We start from the raw sequence: 12,500 nt of genomic DNA, 5'->3' as shown, positions 1-12,500 counted from the left end.
AAAACTCATGTGGGGATTAAAATAGTGAATACTGTGGCCATTAATCTTCTGACCTCCATAGACCCTTCCTAATGTCAATAAAATGGCCTAATCGTACACAAATCTCAAGATAGAAAATGTCTCCCAGTACTAAAGGGATTAAATTAGTGAAGACTGTGACCATTAATCTTCTGACCTCCATAGACCCTTCCTATTGTCAATAAAATCGTCTAATCACACCCTAAAACACAAGGTAAAAATGTGTCCCAGTACTGAAGGGGGTTAAACTCTCAGCGTCTTAATAACATCCGGAATATTGCTCAACTGAAAAGGGAACAAAACATTAAGAAAAATCCCCCAACGCTCTTATAATGGAAGACAATGGATGTGTAATAATTGTAGATGAAAGGGAATATTTTTTAACGCCTCGAGTGCCACAAATCTCATCTCCAGCCCTACCTTGTAATCGAAGCCTGCGTAAAATTGAGTCATCGGCGATACTGAAAGGGTTGAAACAGATGGAAGTCGGCAAGGCGGCGCGGATCAAATATTCTGCGGTTTGGTGATAAATTGAACCTTTCCGGGGTAAGATTCCTCTCTGGTGATGCGGTAGGTAGATATTTTCTCCTCCCCGGTCAAAAATAAAGGGAGAAAAATAAGTAACAGCATTAGGTAATATTAGCATTAGACATTTTCTCCTGACTGGAATAAAAAGGAGCGAGAGAGAGAGAGAGAGAGAGAGAGAGAGAGAGAGAGAGAGAGAGAGAGAGAGAGAGAGAGAGAGAGAGAGAGAGAGAAAATAAAAGATAGAAAATTAAGTGACAGCGTTAGGTAATATTCTAACATTTTCTCCTCCCTGAAAAAAAAGTGACAAATATTTTAAAACATTTTCTCCTCACTAAAAAAAAGAAGGGAGAGAAAAAAAGATAGTAAAGTAAGTGACAGCATTACGCGATATTCTAAAAATTTTTTCCACTGAAAAAGAAAGGAGAGAAAAAGAAGATAGAATAAATGACAGCATTAGGCAATACTCTAAACAATTATTCCTCTCTGAAAAAAAAAGAGGAGGGAAAAAAAGATGGAAAATTAAGTGACAGCGTTAGGCAACATTCTAAACGTTTTCTCCTCACTGAAAAAAAAGAGAAAAAGAAAATAGCAAAATTAAACAATATGAAAAATCGACAGTAAAGAAAGAAAACGTGCATAAGAAAAAGATGACACGAAGCATTATATGACATCCCACACTCCTCCACGTCATGAGTCATATTTATTGCAATGCTCGACCGTCTCTGCTATTTTTGTCTCTAGATTTTTTGTATCATTTTATAACGCTCGAGCTTTTCAGTTAATTTATAGCAATCGTATTTTTCTTCCTTTGGTATTAATCTATTTAACTTTCATCTCGCTTTCCATCTGTCAAACTTTCGCCTACTTTCGTAACTCAAACACTTCCCTCTCTCACGGCGACCATTTTCATCCCCTTCAGTACCATAACGCGTTTTAATATTCATTTTGCTTACTATTTGGTGATTTTCTACAGCTTCAGAAACTTATGTGGAAATTGAAATAGTGAAGACTCGTGTCATTAATCTTCTGACCTCCATAGACCTTTCCTAATGTATATAAAATCTAATCACACCAAAAATTCATGATAAAAATGGGTTTCCATTGCTGAATGGATTAAAGGCCACAGGAACAATTAACTGAGTTCTAAAGGTAATTTATCCTGTTGGTAAGGCAGAAAACCTTGTTATCATGGCACTAGAATTATAGAAACAGCCTTAACCCCTTCAATACTGGGACACATTTTTACCTTGAGATTTATGTACGATCAGACCATTTTATTGACATTAGGAAGGCTCTATGGAGGTCAGAATATTAATGGCTACAATCTTCACTATTTTAATCCCCCAACATGAGTTTCTGAAGCTCTATAAAATCACCAAATAGTAAGCAGAAAGAATATGTAAACGCGTCAAGGTACTCAAGGGGTTAAAAATCCGTGTCACTTTAACTAGAACCCTTTGAGAATGGTGAAGATGAGGCGCAGAAATGTTTCAGAATATGGGTCAAAATCTTACATTATTTGACACGGCAGCTTTTTGTTGTTTTCCATCGATTCCGTCAGTAGTTGAGGGTGAAAGGTGAGGCGGTGGTGCGACGGTGACGGGCAGACCGCAGCGTGACGCACCGATCGTGTTGCCTTGCTGTGGTGGTGACTTACATAACGTGGTGGTGGTGACTGGTGTTGCAAGAAGAATCAACACCACCATCACCACCACCATTAACTTTGTGTTGGTGTGTTAGGAGGGTGTGTTGTATTACGTCATATCATATGATGGTGGAGAGAGAGAGAGAGAGAGAGAGAGAGAGAGAGAGAGAGAGAGAGAGAGAGGAAAAAAGACGCAAGGGGGATGGCTCAGCGGGGCTTCTCCCTCCGTGAATATATTTGGGGCCTTTAAAACACGCAGGGATCGGGGCAAGCTGTGACGGCCGCTGTTGTATCCATCGCGGTGACAATTTTTACTTGGATAACGGCACTACCGTCACCATCGTCACCATCGCCACCACTGTCACTGCCGTCATCACCATCACTGTTATCAGCATCACCGTCACCACCGCGGCGTCCACGCCGCCCTGCAGTCCCTTGTGCCGCTCCCCTCCAGAGGATTGCCAAATGATGGAGCTGCCTCACCGCACCTCGCCGTGCGGTGGTGAGGCTGCGAGGCAGCCCTTCGCCAGGAGCTGAGCCTGCCGCCGCAGCGAGCAGGTGGCGGGGCCCAGGCACGTGACTGCTGCCTTTGCTTGTTGGTGCGAGTCCAGCGGCAGCACCGCGACGCGGACGAAACAGATTGAAACAAACTCCACAAGTGCCAGGAGCGGCGGGAGGGAAGGGAGGGACGGGAGGGACTGGAGGGAAGGGAGAGGCAGGAGGGGAGGCGGGAAGGGAGGGAGCGGGTCGCTCGCCGCCCGCCCGGGCAGGCGTCGAGTGCCAAAATTTATGTATTACCTTCAAATGCAGATGTTTTGATGTTTTGCGGCGGAACGGAACCTCCCACCGCCGTCACGGTGACGGAGGAGGCGTGTGACGGAGAGCCCGGCCTGTGACGCCCCGGCTGCTGAGGCCAGGGGCTCAGCGATGGACGATTTTAGCGGCTAGCGATGGCTGGCTGCTGCTGCTGCTGCTGCCGCGGAGTGGTGTGGAGCGGCCAGAATGACTCAGGCTGAGGCAGTAGTGGCGGTGAAGCCCACGGGGCTGAGTGTGGTGGCGGCGGCGGTGCGGGGCTTGGTGGGTGTTTGTTGTGTGTCGCGCGGCCCTGCAGGAGGCACCTCTAGCGAGGTCTCCTGCAGCAGTGGTGGACGGTGCTCTGAGGAGAGGCGGCGAGGCTTGGGGTGGTGGTGTGGTGACGCATGCATTGTGTGATGTGAAAATGTCGTGATATTGGAAAACATGGAAGGAAACAACATCACCACCACCACCACCTCCAGCACCCTGACAACAGTGGTGACCCCAGTGTTGCATGTGTGTGTGTGCGCGCCCTGCGTGGCCAGGCGCTGCCCTGCCACTCTGACACAGCCAGCAGGGCCGCGGTGACTCCCTGGCCCGTGGCGCGGCAGGGAGCAGCGACTCACTGTCATGGTAACAAGCACAACTGACCACCTTGTGAGCGTGGCTCATAGCGGGCAGGGCCGGGTGTGTGTGTGTGTGTGTGTGTGTGTGTGTGTGTGTGTGTGTGTGTGTGTGTGTGTGTGTGTGTGTGTGTGTTGCATGGTGTCGGGGCGATGCGTCCAGGACCTGGCGAGGTAGTGGTCATTACTCCCGGAATGGGTGCTGCCAGGGGTGGGGCGGGGCGGGGCGGGGCGGGCAGACTTTAAGGTGCCTCAGGGAATACAGTTGCGAAGTGGCACAGTGCGTCGTATGGCGCTGTGCCATTATGTCACTCAGCACACACCGCGTGTTTGTACGCACGCTGCCATTACATGCAAACACACACACACACACACACACACACACACACACACACACACACACACACACACACACACACACACACACACATCATCTCTCCAACCCTGAAACTCCCCTCACCTTCCCCACCTTCCCCATTGCTCCCCAACCACACTTTCCTCCTCGGCAGTGACCAGCGCACCACAGCAGGCCTTGGGAACGCCGCCGTGACGCCACACCAAACCACACACCAGTGACCACGCGACTAATTCCCTCTAATTGACGCGGGACTGACAAACGGTAGCAGGTGACGATAATTAACAGGTGACGTGCGATAATGAGACACAAACAGAGGGCACCGGTAATAGAGGAGACGGAGACACACGGGCAGGTAAACACAGGTGGGAGTATTAATGAAGTGAGGGGCAGGTGTCGTGGTGGGAGGAAGGATGGATGGGCTGGTGTTCCGGGCCGCTATTTCTGTGGGTTCTAATGCCTCTCTTGGCCTGGCGTCAAGTCGTAAGGTAAACCACATTGACCGATGATCTTGTTTATGTAGTGTAACGTGATCCGCCGGAAGCAACACTAAACATAGGTACGAATTCAGAAACACTTTGCTTTCTCACCACGACTGTTTTCAAGGGCCACAGATGATTAGTGAGGTTTTCAAAAGTGTTTCTTCAGTTAATAATGGAGAAATCTTGTCACTCTGCCTCCAGAACCGGAAAAGCACCTTAAAGAATTCGTGTAAATCTAAATAATGCCTTTTAAAATAGTAGAGGTGAAGCACAGAAGTGTTTGAGAATACGAGTCATAGAGAGTAGAGGGTGGATGTATACGAGTAGTGGAGGTGGTGAAGTGTTGTTGTCAGTTAGTCAGCGAGTCAGTCAGTCATTCAGTCAGTTGTGTGTTTCCAAGGAGCAAAGTTAAATTTTTTCAAGGCTTTCTTTATTGTCAATTCCAAAAAAAATCAGAAAGTGGTGTGTTTCCAAGGAGTGAAGTAACATTTCTTCAAGGCTTTCAGTATTGTCAATTCCAGTGAGACAGTCAGTTGCGTATCTCGGTGAAGCAAAGTAACTGTCTTAAAAGGAGCATTTTTCTATGAAGTCAATTCAAAGCACTCATTCATTCAGTCAGTCAGTATCTCAATGAAAGGTTTAAAAGACTGAGAGTACACAAGGTAAATACTCTTCACAGTTCAAGAGGCGTGTTTGTTATGACTGTTAATTGAAAGCAGTCATTTTGTGTATATCAATGAACTGAGGTTACATTATAGAGAACTGAGAGGAACAAGGAAAACGTTTCTTTATGAAGTGTTTTTTTTATAAGCTAATTCAAAGCAGTGAGTCAATCAGTGTGTCAGAGATTCGTTCCATCCAAACACCTTAATAAGATTCATAATTCTAAAGTGCCTGTCAGGAGGAAGAGGAAGAGGAAGAGGAGGAGAAGGCGGAAGAGAAGGAGGAGGAGGAGGAGGAGGAAGAAGAAGAAGAAGAAGAAGAAAACCATGAATAAGAAGAATGTGAATTTAATGTTTAAAAGCCTTGTCAAGAGGTAGAGAAGAAGAACGGAGAAGAGGAAGAGAAAGAGAATGAGTAAGAGAACTGGGAGGAAAAAATAAGAGGAAGAATGGAAAGTTTAAAGGTATGTCGGGAGGAAAAGGAAGAAAAAGAAGATAAGGAATAAGACGAAGAAGAGGAGGAGGAGGAGGAGGAGGAGGAGGAGGAGGAGGAGGAGGAGGAGGAGGAGGAGGAAGAGTAAAAGAATCAGAAGAAAGAAAAACAGGAGGGATGGAAGGTATGAAAGATGAAGAAGACAAGGAGGAGGAGGAGGAGGAGGAGGAGGAGGAGGAGGAGGAGGAGAAGGAGAAGGAGAAGGAGGAGGAGGAAATGCAAAGAAGGAGGCATGTTTACTGACACACTGATCTTTCCCAATTAACGTTCAACCTGATCAGTTTTTGCTCTCGTATCATTCACTTTTTATCGCCATTAGTCTGTCGCACCTCGTTCATTGATCACGTGCCTTTGTCCTCCTCTGTCTTGGCTAACGAGGCACCCTTGAGACTACGAAGCTGGCACTGTTTACTCGTGTGGCACTCTAGGCAGGGGATGATGGGACTGATTGTGTGTGTGTGTGTGTGTGTGTGTGTGTGTGTGTGTGGGTGGGTGAGTGGGTGGGTGTTTGTGTGGGTTGATGGAGAAACAGAAGGAGCAGAGAGTGAAAGTGACCACTATTTTATCTATCAATCAGTTGTATATTCTCTCTCTCTCTCTCTCTCTCTCTCTCTCTCTCTCTCTCTCTCTCTCTCTCTCTCTCTCTCTCTCTCTCTCTCTCTCTCTCTCTCTCTCTCTCTCTCTCTCTCTCTCTCTCACACACACACACACACACACACACACACACACACACACACACACACACACACCTCTGAAGATTCCCACCACTCCTAACACAGCCCACATCAATCTTTGTGACTCCAGCATCCCACACATCCCGCACCATCTCACGCACATCTCACACACCACACACTACACACTACAGCCCCACCCCACCACGTCACGCCACGCCATTCATGACTATTCTGAAACCTTTCTACGCTGCAACTCCACTCCTTTCAGAATGCTCTAGTTGAAGGTACTGGTGTTTTTTAAGGCTATGTCTCTGGTGGTTAACAAAATTTTCATATTTTCAGCCCCTTCAGTACTGGGACGCATTTTTACCTTGAATGAAATGAATAGGTAAATGTATCGTGGTATTGAAGAGATTAACACGAAAAAAATTGAGAACTTGGCTTATCATCTCCGTGACCTTAGAAAAAAAATCCTCCGTTGAAGAGCAAAATGTCTCAGAATACGAATTTTTAAGGATGTTTTTTGACCAATATAGTGACAAAATAATAACATATCCTTATTACTGACAGAAAGGAGACTTGAGAACATGGGTAACCATCTCTGTGGCCTTAACCCCTTCAGTACCATGACGTGTTTCCATATTCATTCTACTTACTATTTAGTGATTTTATACAGCTTCAGAAACTCATATAGGGGATTCGAATAATGAAGACTCTCGTCATTAATCTTCTGCCCTTCATGGACCCTTCCTAATGTCAATAAAATGGTCTAATCGTACACAAAACTCAAGGTAAAAATGTGTCCCAATACTGAACTGGTTAAACAATAGCTATAGTGAGAGAGCAAAGTCTGAATACTAGACACTGGACACGGGGAGGCGCGAACCAGACAATAGTGAGGTTATATAGCGACAGTGGCGAACATGAGTCTGCTCTCTGTGGGTCACATAAAGTACAATGAAGTTTATTGATCGTGTAGAGAGAGAGTAGCCGTGACTGTCGAGAGGAGGAGGAGGAGGAGGAGGAGGAGGAGGAGAGAGAGAGGGAGGGAAGGGTGCGTGAGGTAAAGAAGTAGAGAGACAAGGGTAAAGAGACCAGAGAAAGGGAATATTAAGGGGAGGTAAGGGAAGAAGATTAGTACAAGTTTGCAGGGTCAAGAAGCTGTATGTGAGCAGTGACACGGGTGTTGTTTGACTTACGTAGAAAATGAGGAGAGAAGGAATGGTGAAACATATAAAGGAAAGCAGGGATGATTAATACAAGTTTGCAGGAGATAACAAGATTTCTACACGTTGAGGAATAGGAAGGGGAAGAGTAGAAAGTGATGTTGGGGAAGGAGGAGTGCTTTTGGGAGGACTGTCTCATGAAGGGTAATAAAAGTTTTGCTGTTTGATAATTGGGGAATATTTTATGTGTTGGGGAAGACGGGGAGGATTGAGCGCAAGAGGTAAAGAGTGAAAAGTGATGGGGAGTGTAGAGGGAGAGGCAAAAGGGAGAGGAGAAAGGGAGGTGGTGTAGAGAAATTGATGGGAGATGATAGGCTGGGATTGGATGAGAGGCGTCAGTGAGAGTCGAGTGAGAGGAGAGGAAGAGTGGGAGGGGAGAGGAGGGGAGTAAGTAAAGAAAAGGAAGAAAAGAGCTGTTTGATTCTCTCTCTCTCTCTCTCTCTCTCTCTCTCTCTCTCTCTCTCTCTCTCTCTCTCTCTCTCTCTCTCTCTCTCTCTCTCTCTCTCTCTCTCTCTCTCTTTTCATCTGGTAGTGACACATGCACACACATACATCGTTTCTTTTCATGTCAAGCCTTCACACACACACACACACACACACACACACACACACACACACACACACACACACACACACACACACACACACACACACACACACCTTTATTCTCTATGCCTGTGTCCATAAATCCGCGTATCTGTGTGTGTGTGTGTGTGTGTGTGTGTGTGTGTGTGTGTGTGTGTGTGTGTGTGTGTGTGTGTGTGTGTGTGTGTGTGTGTGTGTGTCTTCGTCCTTCAAGTTGCTGAAAGAAAAGGAGAGGAAAAAAAGAGAAGTGGGAGGAGGAGGAGGAGGAGGAGGAGGAGGAGGAGGAGGAGGAGGAGGAGGAGGAGGAGGAGGAGGAGGAGGAGGAGGATGTGGCTGTGTCTTCTTACTCTGAATGAAGACGTGTGGACAAACAGCTGTGTGTGTGTGTGTGTGTGTGTGTGTGTGTGTGTGTGTGTGTGTGTGTGTGTGTGTGTGTGTGTGAGAGAGAGAGAGAGAGAGAGAGAGAGAGAGAGAGAGAGAGAGAGAGAGAGAGAGAGAGAGAGAGAGATTTGTTAATTTATTTCCTTTTTATTCTTTCTATATTTATTTCTTTGTTTTCTCTTCGATTATTTCCTCTTCCTCTTACCTCCTCCTCCTCCTCCTCCTCCTCCTCCTCCTCCTCCTCCTCCTCCTCCTCTTTTAATTTTCCCTCGAAATTAACTTCAAAGCAAGTTATGTGGAAGGAAATACGTGTTAGGAGAGGAGGAGGAGGAGGAGGAACAGGAAGAAGAAAGAGAAGGCTCGTATACAGATGGAGAAAGATAATATGGCAGAGAGAGAGAGAGAGAGAGAGAGAGAGAGAGAGAGAGAGAGAGAGAGAGAGCGGGCTCATTCAGTCACCTCTCTTACCCTCTCTCTCTCTCTCTCTCTCTCTCTCAATTCTCCTTATTATTACTCTCACACTGGCAGAGAGACAGAGAGAGAGAGAGAGAGAGAGAGAGAGAGAGAGAGAGATGATCTAACTCTAATCTACCCTCTTTGTTATGATGCGGATACTAGGGCAAGAGAAGAGAAGGAAAGAGAGAGAGGGAGAGGGAAGAGTGAGGAAAGGGAGAGGGGAGAGAGAGGAAGGAGGGTGGGAGTGTAAGGGTGCCAGGGTGCCAGGAGAATCGCGTGCCATCAAGGGGCGCCGTAAGGGGTCGTATCTCAGGGGGCAGTGGTGTGGTGCCCTTAACCTCTTCTGTACTGGGACACATATTTATCTTGAGCCTTGTGTACGATTAGACCATTTTATTGACATTAGAAAGGGTCTATGGAGGTTAGAAGATTTATGGTCTAGAGTCTTCACTATTCTAATCCCCACACATGTTTCTGAAGCTGTGTAAAATCACCAAATAGTAAACAGAATGAACCAGTAACTAATCTTCACCATTTTAAATCTGAAGCTGTATAAAAGGACCAGATTGTGAACAGAATTAACCAGAACCAGTCTTCACTATTTTAGTTTCTCCACATGAGTTCTGAAGCTGTGTAAAATCGCCAGATATGAAACAGAATGAATATGGAAACGCATCATGGTACTGAAGGGGTTAAAATGCAGGTGTTAGGGGAGACAGGTGAGCGTAACCCTTTCACAGGTGTAGTCTGTTAGTGTTACTGGCAGTGTATGGACAGACAGAAAGACAGACAGATGGCAGTGTAAGGAAGTATTTACATAGACAGACACACAAACAGATAGGCACAGACTGGCAGACAGACAGACAGACAAAAATTACTCGTATTCACATGTACAGATGGACAGAAAGACATTTTTCGCTTATACAGATCGACAGAAAGACATGATTTTTGCATTGATACGAAGACAGATTATTTCCATGCTTAGACAAACAGACAGACTGACAGACAAAAATCACTCGTATTTACATGAACACACACAAACAGGCAGACATTTTTTTTTTGCATGGACAGAGAGACAGACAGACGGACAGACAGACATACAGACAAAAATCACTCGTATTTACATGAACACACAAACAGACACATGTTTTTGCATGGACAGACACAGACAGACAGAGAAGCCTTTTTTTTTTTTTTTGTCTTATTTTACTTCATTGGGAGTTTATTTTCTCTTAGCCTCTTTCTCTCCTTTTCTCTCTCATTTATCTCTTCCGTGTGAAGGTGAAGTGTAAAGCACATTTAATTAATCGTCTTAACTGTGCTACACCTTTCCTCGCCTCGGAGTTGTCAGGAGAGATTTTTATTGTCGTATTTATCTCCTGGTGGGTTTGTGTATTTTGCGAGGCGTATCTGTGTGTATTAGTATATTTTCCTCTATATTTGTGTATTTTCCTCTATATTTGTGTGCTTCCCTGTGTATATTCATGTGTTGGTTTGCGAGTTGCAGGTGAAGGAGGGTTGATTCACCGCCTCACCTTTACCGCACCTGTCCTTACCTGGAAAGAGTCACTAGGCCGGGAGTTGCTAGGGAAGAGTTGCTAGGAGGAAGTGCTAGAGGAAGGTGCTAAAGAGGAAGATGCTAAAGAGGTTGGTAGGACTAGGTGCTAAGGAGGTGTTAAGAGGAGTTGCTGGGAGGAGGAGGGAGATGCTAGGAAGAAGATGCTACAGGAAAGTGCTAGGAGAAGGAGGGAGGCGCTAGGAAGAAGATGCTAGGAGGAAAGTGCTATAGGAAGGTGCTAGGAGGAAAGGGCTAGGAAAAAGGTGCTGGGAGGGTAGTGCTAGAGGAAGGAAGATGCTATGAAAGTGCTGGGCGGGCTGTTTTCATTATTAGGTTTATGAGAAAAAAGAAAAAAGTTTATAATTATCTTCATTAATCAGTATACTATCTTCTTCACATTGGTTTACGAAGATAGTTAAAAAGAAAATGTGATTACCGTTCTTCGTCAAACACTGTAGCTTGACTTAACGTTGTGAGTATAGAAGAGTGAATTGCTTAGAAGTCAATGAAGAACTGTTTACCTCGTATATCAATTATCTTTACCGAGAAAGTAAGAAAAAAATCAATCTGCAGTACCTTATACCGCCGGAGAGAGAGAGAGAGAGAGAGAGAGAGAGAGAGAGAGAGAGAGAGAGAGAGAGAGAGAGAGAGAGAGAACCAAACAAGGACCCAAACACGGCATTTCCCAACAAACCAAACAATCTCACAAGTCAGTCAATCAGTCAGTCACTCAGCCAGCCAGCCAGCCAGTCAGCCAGCCAGCCAGTCAGCCACTCAGCCAGCCAGCCAGTCAGCCAGCCAGTCAGCCAGTCAAGAGAGGCAACAATACACACGGTTATCTCACAAGTCAGTCAGTCAGCCAGCCAGTCAGTCAGTCAGTCAGTCAGTCAGTCAGTCAGTTAGTAAGCCAGCCAGCCAGTCAGTCAAGAGAAGCAACAATACACACGGTCATCTCAGCCCCAGGACAAGAGGCACCGGAGACACAGCGCCTCTCGAGACTTCTGAAGTGGCGGGAGGGATGCAAAACAGAGCTGGCATTGCCTGTCACCCGCCACAGTACCGCCACAATGCCTCTCCTCTTGTTTCCTGCCTTGCCTCTCTTTTGTAAACACCGGGAACTGTATTATCGAGAGAGAGAGAGAGAGAGAGAGAGAGAGAGAGAGAGCAAGCAGCATCAGATCTATTGCTCCTTACTATGTTGTGTATTGATGTATGCTATTTGATTCATAGTGAGAAATGTAGTGTAGGAAGATATAGCATTAAGTGAGAGGAGGAGGAGGAGGAGGAAGAAGAAGAAGATGAAAGAGAAGGAAGAAGATGACAAGGGTATCTATTGCAGTGGTAATGCATAAGGGAGGAGGAGGAGGAGGAGGAATTGAGGGCAGAAGCCAGGAGGATATGAGGTAGCAAAAATGAGGAGGAGGAGGAGGAGGAGGAGGAGGAGGAGGAGGAGGGAGAAAACGAGGAAGAGGAGGAACATGACTAGAAGAAATAAGAGGAGGAGGAGGAGGAGGAGGACAGAGATGTGAAGGACAGGAGGAAGCAAAGGAAGGAAGAAGAGAAGAAAACGAGGAAGAGGAATAGAATGACTAGGAGAAGTGACCACAAGGAAGAAAAGGAGGAGGAGGAGGAGGAGGAGGAGGAGGAGGTGACAGTGACGCGTCCAAATGTAATATTTTTTTGAGATTTTCCAACAGTGTCCAGTCACGAGGAGGGAGGGGGAGGGGGAGGGAGGGGGAGAGAGGAGGGAGGGGAAGAAAAGAGGGAGGGAGGTAATGGTGAGGGGGGCGGGAGAGGACTAGTAATCTGGCGCCTCTCCCCTTCTTCTCCCCTTCCTCACCCCTCTTCACTCTCCCCTCTTCACTCTCCCCTCTGCCACACTCACTCTCTCTTCTAGATCTGTCTTTCACTTTGACAAAAACAATGGATAGAATAAATAGATAAGATTGAAAAAAAATATATATAAATGGTCAGATTTTGATTAGTAAAGAGGAAATGGTGATGGATGAAGAAAAATAT

The 12,500-nt window shown here is 45.9% G+C and overlaps 1 protein-coding gene across 6 annotated transcripts in view; it reads left to right on the top strand.

Moving 5' to 3' along the window:
- The window catches only part of LOC123506875 (adenomatous polyposis coli protein-like), a 367,568-nt gene that overhangs the window by 251,157 nt on the left and 103,911 nt on the right, over window positions 1-12,500 (top strand). The window contains exon 1 of one of the 6 annotated variants that reach the window (XM_045259240.1): window positions 3,226-3,268. The exons of the other annotated variants lie outside the window; for them this stretch is intronic. The gene's annotated coding sequence lies outside the window, so the exon portion shown is untranslated. Of the gene's footprint in view, window positions 1-3,225; window positions 3,269-12,500 lie in introns of those variants that run through there. 6 annotated transcript variants of the gene reach the window in all.

This window comes from Portunus trituberculatus, chromosome 21 (genome assembly GCF_017591435.1).
Source record: "Portunus trituberculatus isolate SZX2019 chromosome 21, ASM1759143v1, whole genome shotgun sequence".
NCBI lineage: Eukaryota > Metazoa > Arthropoda > Malacostraca > Decapoda > Portunidae > Portunus > Portunus trituberculatus.
The sequence above is the reverse complement of the archived record's forward strand: the minus strand, read 5'-3'. Positions and strand labels throughout refer to the sequence as shown.